The sequence below is a fragment of the Mustela nigripes genome, chromosome 6, assembly GCF_022355385.1.
Source record: "Mustela nigripes isolate SB6536 chromosome 6, MUSNIG.SB6536, whole genome shotgun sequence".
Lineage (NCBI taxonomy): Eukaryota > Metazoa > Chordata > Mammalia > Carnivora > Mustelidae > Mustela > Mustela nigripes.
Genome location: NC_081562.1, coordinates 27,054,249 through 27,068,900, shown reverse-complemented (window position 1 = coordinate 27,068,900; position 14,652 = coordinate 27,054,249). Strand labels below are relative to the sequence as shown.

At 38.8% G+C, this 14,652-nt stretch overlaps 1 long non-coding RNA gene across 2 annotated transcripts in view; it reads right to left on the bottom strand.

Moving 5' to 3' along the window:
* Positions 1-14,652, bottom strand: part of LOC132020517 (uncharacterized) — an 89,892-nt gene that overhangs the window by 21,737 nt on the left and 53,503 nt on the right. For both annotated transcript variants that reach the window (XR_009405007.1, XR_009405006.1), the window contains exon 3: positions 12,843-12,919. This is a non-coding gene — a long non-coding RNA (uncharacterized LOC132020517). The remainder of the gene's footprint in view (positions 1-12,842; positions 12,920-14,652) is intronic.

Here is a 14,652-nt window from a genome sequence, read left to right as displayed (position 1 = left end):
AGCTTTAGGAGAGATAAGCACAATATACAAACCTTGATAAATAATAAAAGTGGTGGTGTGATTTTTCAGGCACAACTTTATTCTGGGTGCCTGTGGTTTGGAAGTAGAAGTAATGAGTGACCAAGTCTAGGAGATCAGCATCATTTCCTTGCCTTCCTCTGTATTACACATTGGCCCACAGATAAAATTAGAAAAGGGGGTGCTATATCAGTGAGCACACATGCCACAACAAAATTTATAGTGTTGATAAGGAAGAAGAGAACATTCTGGAAGCCCTCAATAGCTCACAGTTCATACTCAGGGAGGAAGAATGTTTTCAACAATGGAAGAAGCCATGAAGTCTCAGCGCCTAGGCTCTGCAGTCCTTGGGAATGGCCATTGCTCGGAGCATAGGCTATCCCTCGCTGAAGTTAGAAGCTCTGATGAGGGGGTTTCAGGTTGGATACTATTTCTAGCTGTGTAATTCTCTCCCCATCAAAGGCAGCAAGAGGAAGATGGCAAGCAAGCAAGAGGAGCATTATTACAGGAGTAACCTGAGTCCTCATCAACTTATACAGAAACAAATCATTTGTGTCCTTGGTACCTCCCAGTCTATTACGTCAATCATGGCAAGAGAAAGTCGGGTCTAGAGCCGTAGCTCCCCCAATATCTTGACTGGGGACGGTTTAGGCAGAGCAAGTTTCTGGGGCCCATATCTTTCACTCAATTCCACTTTCTAATAAGAAAAACAAAAACAAAAAATACTCCGTAATGACAAAGACTAAAAAAGCAAAAATTCAAAAAAAAAAATTTAGTTAAATCAAGGATAACAGCACTTGAAAAGCCCTAGTGACTCAAGGCAGAATGTGTGGTGCACTAATGACAAAGACCCTTCATGAATACAATGGGTAGTCCAACCATCTGCCTGTGTGTATGCACCCGCAGGGAGAGTTTCCAACGTTGACAAGCATTGCATATGAGCGAGCTATCTTAGTGGAATAGTCCACAAACTCAACAAAAAATCTGAATACCTAATTTTAGAAACCTTTAATAAACTCATTTATTCACTAGTAAGTGAGCTGTAGTATATAATAGTGAACACCCATGGACTCTAGAATAGGAAGGTCTTCTATTGTCTTCCATTCAATGCCCAACAGATGGATCCTTTCAGACCTTATGTGGACCATGGGGTGTGCCTTGAGAAACATTGCAATAGGACAATTACCCAATCAATTATAAATTTTAGCTTCCAATATAGTTAACTGCTTGTGAGAAGGATAAAAAATATGAACAGGCCCCAGGGAGCTTATAAGCTAGTAGGCGCTCAATAAATATTTAGAGAAATCATGTATTAGAGATCAAAGGAAGGTAAATGACTATTATTGTTCGAAAGAATGAAAATGTTTCTGTTATGTGCAGTATTTCATGTGCAATACTGAGAATAAATGCAATCTTTTCAACACTCTGGTCTCAAGATTTATTTTACTGTATCTAAAACCCAGTGACCTATATCAGGAAGTCATCCATTAACACGTGCAAGACAAATGGCAATGGGAATAGCATCTTGGAGACCAGGTGTGAGTCTGCAGTGATAAAACAGACCCGAAGTCTGGGTTTCTAGTTAATTCAGCAACACATGTGGATAAGCATGAACCATAATTCTAGAATATGCTCAAGGCTCAGGAATATATGCATCAGTTAATATGTGGAAGTAGCTGTAAAACACTGAGGCTTGATCCAGCCCTTCACATCTTGTACACCTGCTCTGAAAATACCTGCAGTACAAGAAAATCAAATCCAGGGAATAATTCACAACATGAATTCTTTTGAGTGGGTGGGAGGTAATCAGCTGTAACACAGACTCCTTTCCAAAATGGCAAACTAAAGATTCTAAGCTAGCCACAGGCCGCTGCATAGCTGATGTAAATTGGCCGGTTGCCTGCAGTACTACCGAAATGTACAGTGGGCTGTAGGAAACTCTTTTCTTTGTCATCACCTTTCTTTTTCTTTTCTCCTTGCAGGCTGTAAACAGATGGCAAATCATGTGACAACATGGAGCCCAAGAAATAATGCAAGGCTACTTTTAGCATAACCTATCAGAGCATGCAAACTTTGCTTTTTTACCCAAAACTGCTCAACTTGTATCCTTGACCTTGATGCCTATGACCTCATCTATCTCCCCCCCCCCCACCTCAGGGAACCTGAAGGTCAGAGGACCGCAAAATGAGAGTAGGAGCCAATGAATGGGTGTCTTAATCACGTTTTTAGACTTTCTGTACCTTGTGATGTTTTGACATTTGGGGGGACCTTAAGGACCTGGGGAGAGTGCCCCTGTCAGGGCTAGCTAATTCCTAAAGATAATATCAGACTTCTGATCACAACTTTCCTGTACAAACCGGTCAATCCTGAATCCATATCCCCTAAGCATCTCCTTCGTCTAACTCTTATACTCCAAGCCAATATTCCTCTTCCCTAAATCATCTCATGGCCCGGTACCAGGAAACCAGAGACTTCCCTTATAATCCAAATGCCACGGGAATCATTCAAGCTAGTCAATCTTAGCTGTTGACTCTCCCTTAGCTTACCTTTTCTTCAGAAACTCCAACAAAGTCATTGGCCTTGGCTTTCCTCTTGCTCCTTTCTGCCTCCTGAACAAACCTGGTGGTCCTCTTGTGGCCCCATGTGATATGGCATGTCCCCTCTTAGGAAATGTGAGGATTAAATTCCTCTTTCAATGGTAATGGCTTCTCCATGTTGTCCCTCAGTCACCTCCACAAATTGGAATCCCATGGGTACAAATGAGACCATGGCCTTTTGTAGTCATTTTTAAGGACATGCTTGCTTGTTCTCAAATCTGGCTTAGAAATAATCTACTTTCATCAAGACATCACAAGGGACTATAACACAGAGCCCAGGAGGGGAGCCAGGCACTCTCATCTCTGCATGAGGAAGCACACTCTTATTGACTTTCTATCATGGCACCCAAGTCCAGAAAGTTTGTGTGACTTACTGGAAAAAGTAGGAATGCAGGTCTGTAGAGGAAGGGAAAAAGTAGAGCCCTGCTCTCCTGATTCTTCATATGAAACCACCAGAATAACATCACCAATGGCAATGATAGCTGTGAACATTTATTCTCTGAGTACCTGGCTCTGTGACCAGTGTTTTTCATGAACCATTTTACTGAACCCTCACAACAAGGGTATGAAGGTGAGTGCTATCATTATCCCATTTTAGAGATGAGAATATAGGGATGAAGATCACTGGTCCAAGGGCACGTATCTGGTAACTGGTGACCTGGGACCAGACAAACCAACTCTAAGCCATAGCCCAGGCTCTAAACCCTTACTCTATACTACATCTGTCAAGACTGAATGAGGTTCCATCTCCCCCATGACACCGAATTTAAGAGCACAATTATTTTTGTGAATGAAACCTCAGTCTGAAAGCCTCAACCCCTGGTTGACTGGTGGATGGTGCCATATTGCCTTCCAAACAAAACATACTTTTGATAGATATTCACAAGCAGGGCAAGCTCCAGCAACATTGTGAAATAGGCAACCCTCTTGATTTGTGGTGATTGCTTTTCCTAGAATTCAGTGTTCTCACTGTCATTGCAGATAAACCAGATGACTCCACTCCCAACATTGTTTTCCGTGGTCTGTGCCTTGGGCTCCAAATTATTTCCTTGTATCTCTAAACCCATCAGAACTCCCATTCCCTCTTTTTTTTGAAATCCATCAAGGGCTCAAGGTTCAAATGGATTCTAATTCTAGCTGTACAGCTTTTAGCTGTGTGACCTCATCTCCACTTTCCTCATCTATAAACCTGCGATGGCAGCATGCAGCTTTTTTTATAAGGGTAAAAATGTTACATCATGTGTGCTGTGCCAAGATCAATTATTATCATATCATTGATGCTTGATAGTGGTAGTTCAGTCATGAGGAATAGTTCCCCAATTTTCATTGTATTATTTCAAGATAAAGTAATAACATTGGTTTCTTTCTTTCTTTCTTTCTTTTTTTTTTTTTTTTTTTAAGGATTTTACTTGTTTATTTGTCAGAGAGAGAATGGGAGAAAGCACAAGCAGGGAGAGTGGCAGGCAGAGGGAGAAGCAGGCTCCCACTGAGCAAGGAGTCCAACGTGGGACTTGATCCCAGGACCCTGGGATCATGACCCAAGGCAAAGGCAGACACTTGACCGACTGAGCCACTCAGGCATCCCATAACTTTGGTTTCTACAGCCATAAAAGCTCAGCCTCTTTATAGGGTAGACAAATTTCACAAAGATGGCTTAATAAGCCAGCCATGAAAGTAAGCACTGAATTAGCATATCTGTTTGAATTCAAAAGAAATACAGTAAGTTCTGATGAAAGCAGACAGTAGAATAAATGAAAATTAAGCAGTGGATCTAAGAAGAGAATGAAGTCTATTTTATAATTTTGCCAAACATCCACAGCTCTAATGTTATAAAATTCTAGAAAGAATGTTTTTAAATACAGTCAGCAGAACAGATACAGGGGAAAAGCAGGAAAGCAAGCATCATAAGACAGAGGCTTCATCTCTGCTCTACCACTTGTTGGCCATGTAATCTTGGATGTATCACTTGATCTCTATGGATGTCAATTTCCTTCTCCGTAAAATGAGAGTGTTGGATCAGATGGTCCTGGAGATTTCTTACAGTTGTACCATTCTATGAGGTGATGAATCTGACTCTACCATTGTCCCTCCCCTTGTTCTCTGGAGATACTGTTACCATAATAATTGCTGTTGCTCCCAAATAACATCACGTAGCAAAGTCCAGTCACGCACAGGAATTCCAGGCACTGTGACTGTGAATTCTAATCCCTCTTGGGTTACACCATCATTGAATGACCTTGGGCAGGGCACATAACTTCAACTAACTGCCTCAGATGCCTCACCAGACAAAAACCTCCAGGCATATACAGGATAAATTTCCTTGCACTCCACAAGCTGCCTTCCAAATGCCTTTACAATACTTACCTTGGGACTACCCATGACAAATCATGAAATTAGGCTGTTTCCCTGAATAATTTTCAATCGTGGTATATCCCCACTTCCAACACAGGAGCCTATTTCTCCCTATTCAAACCATAACTATCTTTCAAAGAAGGCTAAATTTAGATAAAAGCTTAAAAGACTGAAAAATTGGTCAATTTGTGACAAACTCAAGGCTAGGAAGGAGAGCTAATATACATTGTACAAAATAACCACCATGATTTCAATAGGCAGAAATAGAGGAAAGCAAGGAGATTTAATGCCAACTTTCAGCAAACATTTTTGAGCAGATGTGTCTTATAATAGGATTGGTGCTATAACCCCTGCCCTAAATGTAATGGACAAAAAGTTTATATGTTTAAATAATAATAAAATAATGATAGCCATTTATTGTGCAAATACTGTTTTAGGGGTTATGCCAAGTCATTACACAGCAGGTCCATGAGAATGTTTTTAGCCATAAGTTAGAGTACCCAACTGAAATACCTTAAGCAGTAGGAGTTTCTGTCTTATAGTCATTGTTAGTGAAGTGGCTGGTTCCAGGGTTAGTTGACTAAATAGCACAATGTCATGGAAGATCCAGCCTCCAACTCTACCATTCTTGGAAGAGTGGGCAACATCTCTTCTTGTGGTTGCACAATGGCTGCAATGATTCCAGGGGCCCCACAGATATCTCAACATATAGAAAAGTGTACCTCCTACATCTTTCTATTATTTAGGAAAACCTACCCAGAAGGTCCGTACAATTTCCCTCACATCTTATTGTCTAGCATGAAATCACTTACCCATACCCGAATCAAAGGCAAGGGGAATGAGACTGCCAATACCATGTTAGACCAATCATGATTAACCCCTGGCTCACCATCTTTGAACCCATGGAATAGTGACCACCTTCCCAAACAAACATTTCCACAAGCAGAGAAGAGAAGGATGGGCTGGGAAATGGCGCTTGTGTAGATAATCAACTGAGTTTGCTATGCATGCATTATCATTTTAATAAATCACCTTCTACTGAGTTATTATGCTTATTTTATAGATGAGTATTTTATAGACTGAGACTCAGAGAATTCAAGTAAACTCACCTTCTACTGAGTTATTATGCTTATTTTATAGATGAGTATTTTATAGACTGAGACAGAGAATTCAAGTAAAGTTCCCGTAGTCACATAGCTAGAAATTGGGAAATCCTGTGTTTTAAATCACCATACTGATGGTTCTGAAATTTCAATGTATGGGAAACATCAAGAGAGTTAGTGAAAATGAAGATTTCTGGACTCCACACCCAAAGATTCTGATCCAATAGTCAGAATCTTGTAGGAGCCTTCATTCTTCATTTTGAATAATCTCAGTTAATTTGATGCAGAGGATCTACGAGTCACATTTTGAGAAAGAGAGAGAGAGAGAATGCGATTAGCTATTAGTTAGGCAGAAATCTAATTTTTTAAAAAGGCCCTAATTTTCTGGAAGCCCCAGGCCCACCATCAAACAAAAGCTATTGTCTTCACAGATCAGGCTCTATATAATGCCTATGTCTGACTCACTAATTTAAAAAGGATATAGATAAAACATGAGAGGAACAAGGTTCAAGAGGAACCTCTAAAATTAGGTATTCTAAGTAGCCATTGAAGAATCTGGGAAGGGTTAGAGTGGAGAATAGTTGACACTTTGGCTTAGAGGAAAGAGGGGACCATCATAAACCTCCAAGTACCAGCTAGGCTGTCACATGTAAAGAATGCTCAGAGGTAGAATCAATGATCAGAAATCATGAAAGAGGCTTATTTTATTTTATTACAAGAAAGAACAGTCTTTTTTAAAAAAATTAATTTATTTTTTTAAATAAACATGTCATGCATTTTTATCCCCAGGGGTACAGGTCTGTGAATCACCAGGTTTACACATTTCACAGCACTCATCATAGCACATACGCTCCCCAATGTCCATATCCCCACCCACCTCTCCCGTCCCCCCTCCCTGCAGCAACCCTCAGTCTGTTTTTTGAGATTGAGTCTTTCATGGTTTGTCTCCCTCCCAATCCCACCTTCTTTCATTTTTTTTCTTTTCCTACCGCCCAACCCCCTCACATTGCATTTCCACTTCCTCATATCAGGGAGATCATATGATAGTTCTCTAAGAAAGAACAGTCCTAATAACATTGTACAACAATGCAAAGGACTTTGCCTCATTGAAGCAGAGGTTGGCTGATCCGTGTCTGACACGGATACTGTAGAAGAGAGTTCCCAACTGAAAGGAAGGCTAAGCAGATGATGTTTAAGATAGACTTTTCTTTCAATCTCATTCTCTACTAACTGACTTGGTTTGATTTTTACTATGGTCATTTTGGTTCATTTTGTTTTCTTTTTAAATTTTATTTATTTGAGAGAGAGAGAAAGCAGGAGAGGGGGGAGGGTCCGAGGGAGAAGTAGACTCCCCACTGAGCAGGAATTCCTATGTGGGGCTTGATCCTGGGACTCCAAGATCATGATCTAAGCCAAAGACAGACCCTTAGCCAACTGAGCCACCCAGGTGTCCACTATGGTCATTTCCACTGAACACTTTGGAGTGCAATTTAACCTCTATTTTACTTTTGTTAATATTAGTTTTATGAATATTATTAACAAAATTATTTTATTAACACAACATATTAATAGTAGTATATTAATTCATATATATTAATATAATTTCTATTTCAAATTAAATTTCTGTTTTAATTTCTAAATGTGTAATTCATTTAAAAATTTAATTGTTTAAGATTTAAAAATTTTAAATTTATACATGTCCTGTTTTCCTGAGTTGATGGAACATTTTTGGCCCTTCCTTGTGTCTTTGTGGCATCTAACTCATAACCAGGCTTATCATACATACTTAACACAGAGTTGGCAAATAAAAAAGGATTGTCTAGAATGGCAGGTGAGAACATCCAGATATAACACTGCACAAGATGAGTAGTGAGTAACTTTTAATATTTCTGCCCTTCTTACTACCATTCTTCCCTCTTTGGGCACTGAGCATTGAGGTTATAGTTGCAACCTGTGTCCTCTTTCTAACCCTCATTGACTGGGCCAGAAGTTAATACATGCTGATAATTTCTTAAAAGGTGGTTATACTTATAAAATGCAGACTCAGAAGCATGTTCTACTGAAAAAGAATGAAGCCAGTGAGAGACAAAGAGCGAGCTCCTTGGCTTCCCAATTCTTAGATCCCAAGTTCTTTTTTTTTTTTTTTTAAAGATTTTATTTATTTATTTGACAGGCAGAGATTACAAGTAGGCAGAGAGGCAGGCAGAGAGAGAGGAGGAAGCAGGCTCCCCGCTGAGCAGAGAGCCCGATGCGGGGCTTGATCCCAGGACTCTGGGACCATGACCTGAGCCGAAGGCAGAGGCTTTAAGTTCTTCTTGAGGGTCAAGTGTCCATGTGCCCTTGTCTCTGTGATTAACTTCTGTGTCCTTATAACTTTCCTTCCTCCTTTTCCTTTTTTCCTCCCCTCCCTTTCTCTTTTCCCTCCTTTTTTCTTTTGAATTCTATGGCCTGACAACTCCAGGAAAGCTGAGAATTTAGAGAGCTCCGACAAAGAGAGAGCAGCTGCACACAGCCAAACAGTTTGCAGAGTTTGAGATCAGAACTACCTCAGGCATTTCCTTACCACTCCGGCCTTGAATCTGTGGGGACACCAAAGCTCCTATAAAGACCTCACTGCCAGACCACAAGCATCCTTAGAGTAAAAATTCCACCCCCCTACCCCAAACAGGAATGATGAGATAGGAAACAACCTCTAGTACAATGAGGCAAGACCACTCAAATGAGAGATGGGACTATTTGGGGGGGTCTCAATAACCCCCTTGTGCCACAAAGAGTTTCTCCATGCAACATTTCAGGTCTTCCTAAGCAATGCATCCATAAGGCACAAACAGCTTTTAAAAATCACCTTTATCAGTGAGGACTCACATGAACTTCATACTTTAGTTTTGTGGCAAAATTGTTTCCCAGTATGCATGTGTTTTCCTCACTCTGTACCCCATGGCAATCAGGCAGAATATGTTGATGTCATGTTGACATACTCACTAAAAAACAGTGCCTGAATGAATCCAGATGACACTCTTCCAGAACCCCCAGTTTCAGGGTAAATGGAAAAGCGGGACTGAGGGCAGTGTGAGATGGGCAGGGGCAGAGTAGGCAGGGAGATCATTGAGAATTTTGTTTTTCTATCCTTCAATGAAGATCTCTCTTTTGTTGGCCAAAGTTAGCCAGTCATGAACACATAGGCACTAAGGAAGACCTGCTGCTTTCTAGCTCTCCTATTCCTTGGCCTTGTTAAAGCCCAAGACACTTGGATCCCCCATGGATCCTTCTCATCCTACTGCTTATTGATTTTTCCCCCACAGGTGTACTCCCACCTGTGTTGAGTCTTCTCAGGTTCTCTTAGGAAAGGAATCACAGCTCAATGATTTTCACATTGTAGACTGAAATCTCCCTGTTGCCTATGTCCTAAGTAACAAAATTTTCAGCATGTCTTACAATGATTGTCCCTGTTCCTAGGAACTGATTCCTACTGCCTTGTGGATGCTGAACAGGTTGCAAGTGTGAGTAGGTGGTTTTACCATGCAACACTTCTCATCAGATGTGACCTAAGAAGTTGAGTTGGCTTCCCCTGATCTACATTTTTAGTTAAGAGAATTCAGGTTTTATCACTGACCTGGTCTTAATAAAATATATTTTTTAAGGATTTTATTTATTTACTTGATAGACAGAGATCACAAGTAGGCAGAGAGGCAGGCAGAGAGAGAGGAGGAAGCAGGCTCCCCACTGAGCAGAGAGCCTGATGCGGGACTCAATCCCAGGACCCAGATATCATAACCTGACCTGAGGCAGAGGCTTAACCCACTGAGCCACCCAGATGCTCCAATAAAATATTTTTTAAACCCTAGAATCCTGTTAAGGTAGATGCATCACAGTGATATCATGTTTGAAAATTTTCTATTTCTATTATTCTTTCTACAGTTATCACCTGGCATTTTGTTTTCTTTCCCCCCATACCATCATTATTCTTTCAGATGCTCCAACTGACCCAACTTTGTCCAAAGAGAGCCAGTATAATCTGGTTTCCATATCATTTAATATTGTCCTATTGGTCTTTGAACATTTACTTTCTAGCACAAGTTAATCTAGGCTCACTTTGTACTTTCTTCTATCTCAGACCCTAGAATCAGTTATCTCTCCAAGGAGCACTGTTCTTGTCAATAAAGAATGGTATTTAGAAACCAAGATCTAGCTTCTAGGTGTGCTCATTGCTAGTGGGATATAACTGTATATAGACCTTTCAGTACACAGAACTAAGGAATATATTTGTTCAGGAAATCATGAGTTCTTACCGATATCTTCAATTCAAATCCAACACCATGCAAATCTCCCTCTTTTTCTCCTATATTTTCATCTTCTCCTGCATTGAGAACCTTAGTTTGCAAAGAGTTTAAGATATTTTCTCACTTGCTATCATGCTTCAATACACTCAAAATAATTTTAGTATTACCAATTCCACCACAAACAAATCTAAGTAAAATGAAATATTTTTAGAAGTTCTTCCTGTTCAAAGAATATATTCCACAAAAGCATATTAACAATGTACCTGAATTAACTCCATTTTTTTTTCTGTAGTTAAACTGGAGATACCATTTGATTATGAAGCTGAGTTCATTTGTTTCTGTTTATATTCAGTTTCAATGCTTTCCCTTTTTATTCTTTGGATTTTATTTTTTAAAATATGTATAGTTTTTACATGGTTCAAAAGTCAAAACTGTATAAAAAGATAAACTCAGGGAAATCTTATTCCCACTCCTATCCTTTCTACCCCAATTGCCTCCAACCCTCTTAGGTGGCTATTTTTATGAATTTATAGATTACCTTAATATTTTTATATGAATATATTTTTATATTTTATATGAATTTATAGATTACCTTAATATTTTTCTTTTTGCAAATCTCTCTTTTTTATTATTACTTTTTATTTTTATATTTAAGAAGGTTTCTATTTTTACTGTAGTAGTTACCTTTATAGTACAATTTTGTATTTTTTGAAGCTCATAACTTCCCCTTTTCCTTACATGGGCTTCTAAAATTGGTTTAGATCTTTAAGTAATATCTTTTGACTCCCACTTATTGCCTACATGACAATCTATAGTTTTATGCTACTTCCTCTTCTTCCCTTCTCCTCTCCAATATTTTCAGTTGTGCTTTTTCTAATTTAGACAATGTATAATATTTATAGGCTATTCTTCCAAGTTTGTCCCTAACTTCGTTCCAGTCTTAGACCTCAAGTTAAATAGTTAATGCTCATCAGCAGCACTTCTGTTGCTATTTCCTCAATCATCTCCTAGCGGGATACAGTTCATCATCTAGCAGACTACCCAGGATGAGATTATGATTACATATACTCTGATTTCTTACTTGTTTAAAACAATTTGCCTAGAATCTGGATATTTAATGGACAGTGGGGCTAGATAACACAGCCTTGTTTTTAAAAGTGGGAATGGAAACATTTCAAGTAATCAGCAACCAAAGGTAGATTAAATAAATAAATTATGCTCAGTTAAGTAACAGACAGTCTCATACATGCTACAACTGCTGGGGTAAAGTAGGAAATGATATGTAAACCTGGAACAGCCAAATCTGTTTTTAAAGTACAAGGGTGCTGCAAATGTGTGTATGTATGCTCAGCACAAAGCAGGTCAAAGATACATTTAAAAATTAGCAGGGATTTTTCTCTGATTGATAGAATTAATGATGATTTTTAGATTCTTCTCTGTGCTTTTTAAAAAAAAAAAAATTCCAATTGTACCACTTACGGGATTGGAAAGAATACAGCATTTTTTTCTAAAAGCAAGGCAAAGTTCTGAGATTTCCAAGGTTTATTTTTAATGTGTTGGTTTTAATCAATACCACAAGACACGGTGTACCAAAGAAAGAGCAGCATGAGCTAATTAACAAGCTCAGGACAGTCTAGACGGGTCTCGGTGCTCTGCCTGTGCTAGGTGCTCAATCAATGAATGCTGGTGATTAAGAAAACTCAAATCAGTCAGTACTGAGCAGAGCCATTTTGGGCACTAGTGTTCATGTGTCAGAGGCAAGCCCCTGCCTCCCAGGATTGAGGAGAGGATGAAAAGAAGTAGGAAAAATGTGAACACTCTCAGTCTGGTATCTGGCACACTGTTCTCCTATCACTTCATCTAGGAGGGAAATATAGATTATTAGCGCCTTGTTCTCAGTACCTAATGGGGATGTATTCAGATTTACTTACTCTGAATAATAGCACAACAAAATGGACAGATAGCCAGTATTAAAAAAAAAAAAAAAAAGCCCAAAGCAGCAATAAGAGTGTTACAGAAAAATCAGGAAGCATTCATAAAGCAAAAAGCAAGACAGAAACTATTTAGAAATCATTAGAAATTGCAGTAGTCAGGGCTTCTAAGTCAGAGTGGAGGAAACCTGTGTCCCTAAATCATAACTGTATTGTTATAATGAAAGTAGTAAAAGGAGGGTACACCTGCTTTAGGTAATCATTACAGGATAGTGAACTCATCACAGGTCTTCCAACAACTTCCCTCTGTGGAGCTGACCAAGAACAGCACCCCAGAGCAACTGAATTAAAATCTGAACATGACATACAAGGCCTAAAAGTTTTTTTAAAACATCTCATCAAGTGATTATGATGATTATTAGCTGGTTTTAGGAGTCACTGGTGTATAAACATGGGAAACCATCCATTCCATCTACCAGGACAGTCCCAAAGCAAATATTACAAAAGAGCCCCCTCTTGGTACAAAAATCTCTCAAGAGTGAACATTATGTGCTCTCCTACCTGGACCTTGGCCTCTTGAAGGCACTATTGGTGAAGGCAGATTCACTCCTGTGGTGATGGCCTTGATCTGTAAAACACTGGAAGCACACAAGAAAGTAAGACTTAAAGAAAAAAAAAAAACACTTTTTGAACTTAAATTCACATTACAATGTTGACCAACAGCAGATTCTCTCTGAGAGTGGAAACTGATGAATGGAGAAGACAAAGGCATACAGTTTAGTGGAGAAGGAGAATGGAAAATTTGAGCATCTCAACGATAATTCCTACTGCTACTTCATTATTTGGTCCAAGTCAACTGAGAAAGTCAGAAATAAATATGGATTTGACTTTATCTGATGGTTGTTTAAGAGCTTTTACTCATTTCTTCTTTACCTATGTTTGGTCCCCAGTTTCTGTAAGAGTCAAAATAATAAAATCACCTGACAGTGATGTAATATTGCATTTCAGCTTCTGAAAAAAACAATCAATACTTCCCACTGTGTTAATGTGTCATCCAGTTCTCGGGGGGTTGTTACCTTGTTCTGGTTTAATCCTGATTTGTTCCTTATAAATAAGGACATGCAAAGATAAAGGAAGAAACCTGAGTGTTCCTAAAAGCATCCACATTATAAAAATGTAAGAGAAAATATTGTAGGACACAATCCTCAGGACATTGAGCACACTCCGTGCTCTCCAGTATCCTCCAGTATCTTTGCCATCACTGCCCTGGGAGAGCCACCTCCCTTCAGCCTCAGGCAGCCCCCCTTGCCCATACACTGTGAGCAACCTCATCCTCCTGTCTTGGCTTCTGCTATTTCTAATGGGGACCTTTTCCACAGGAAGGATTTTCAGTTACTTGACTCCTCAATTAATATTCAAGTTACCCAAGTTACAAACTTAAAAAGCGGGGTTTTGTTGTTCTCAGTTCAAACAAACTACGACTCTATTTATAAAACTAGTAAAATAAGAAAATCACTTTCAAGCGTTTTTCTAAGTTTCCAGAAGCGCCAGTTGACAGATGAAATGGCTCAAATAATCAGTTTCATTTACACATTTAATAAAATAGTCTTAATTTTAAACTGCATTTATAAAAGTAATATAGTCAAATTTATTTTCACGTGCTTCCAATGTCTTACAGGACCAAGTGACAACCATAACAAACAAAAACTTCCCTAGCTACACTGTGATGAGTCCAATATAATGTATAGAGATTTTGACTCACTACATTTTACCTCTGAAACTAATGTTACATTTGAAACTATACTCAAATTAAAAAATTAAAAATAAAGAAAAAAAATCCCTAGCATTTAAACTCTCTTATTGCAACCGTAATCAAATAAATGTAAAAAAAAAAAAAATTCTAGAGTCCTCTTAAGCATTCCAGTTGTTTATAAATTTAATCAACATCTTGTATACCTTTCACCTTAAAATCTCAAGATCACAATGTTACTCATTTTATATTGAAATCACAAAGGCATTATTTTAGGGTCAGAATTTGCTACATTCTCTTGAAATAGCCAACATACTGGTCCTTTTTTTTAGAGAAGCTTAATTTGGGTAGATGGAATTCAGCAACCCCCTTGCCTAGGCTGCATTCAACTAATCTCTTTACTGCGTGATTGAACTCTGCATTCTTTTCATATTCTTTTTGTCCAGCTCTGTCCCCAAAAGCTCCCATCTGTCTAAAAACCATCAGCCTTTCTTTATTTAGTCCAAAATTTGACCAAATCATAGTTTCCCCTTAAGGTTGACATGCCAAGCCTAAAAATCCCTTTGAAAGGCACATATACTAACTTGGATGGAAATTACACCACTGCTTTCATCCTTTCCA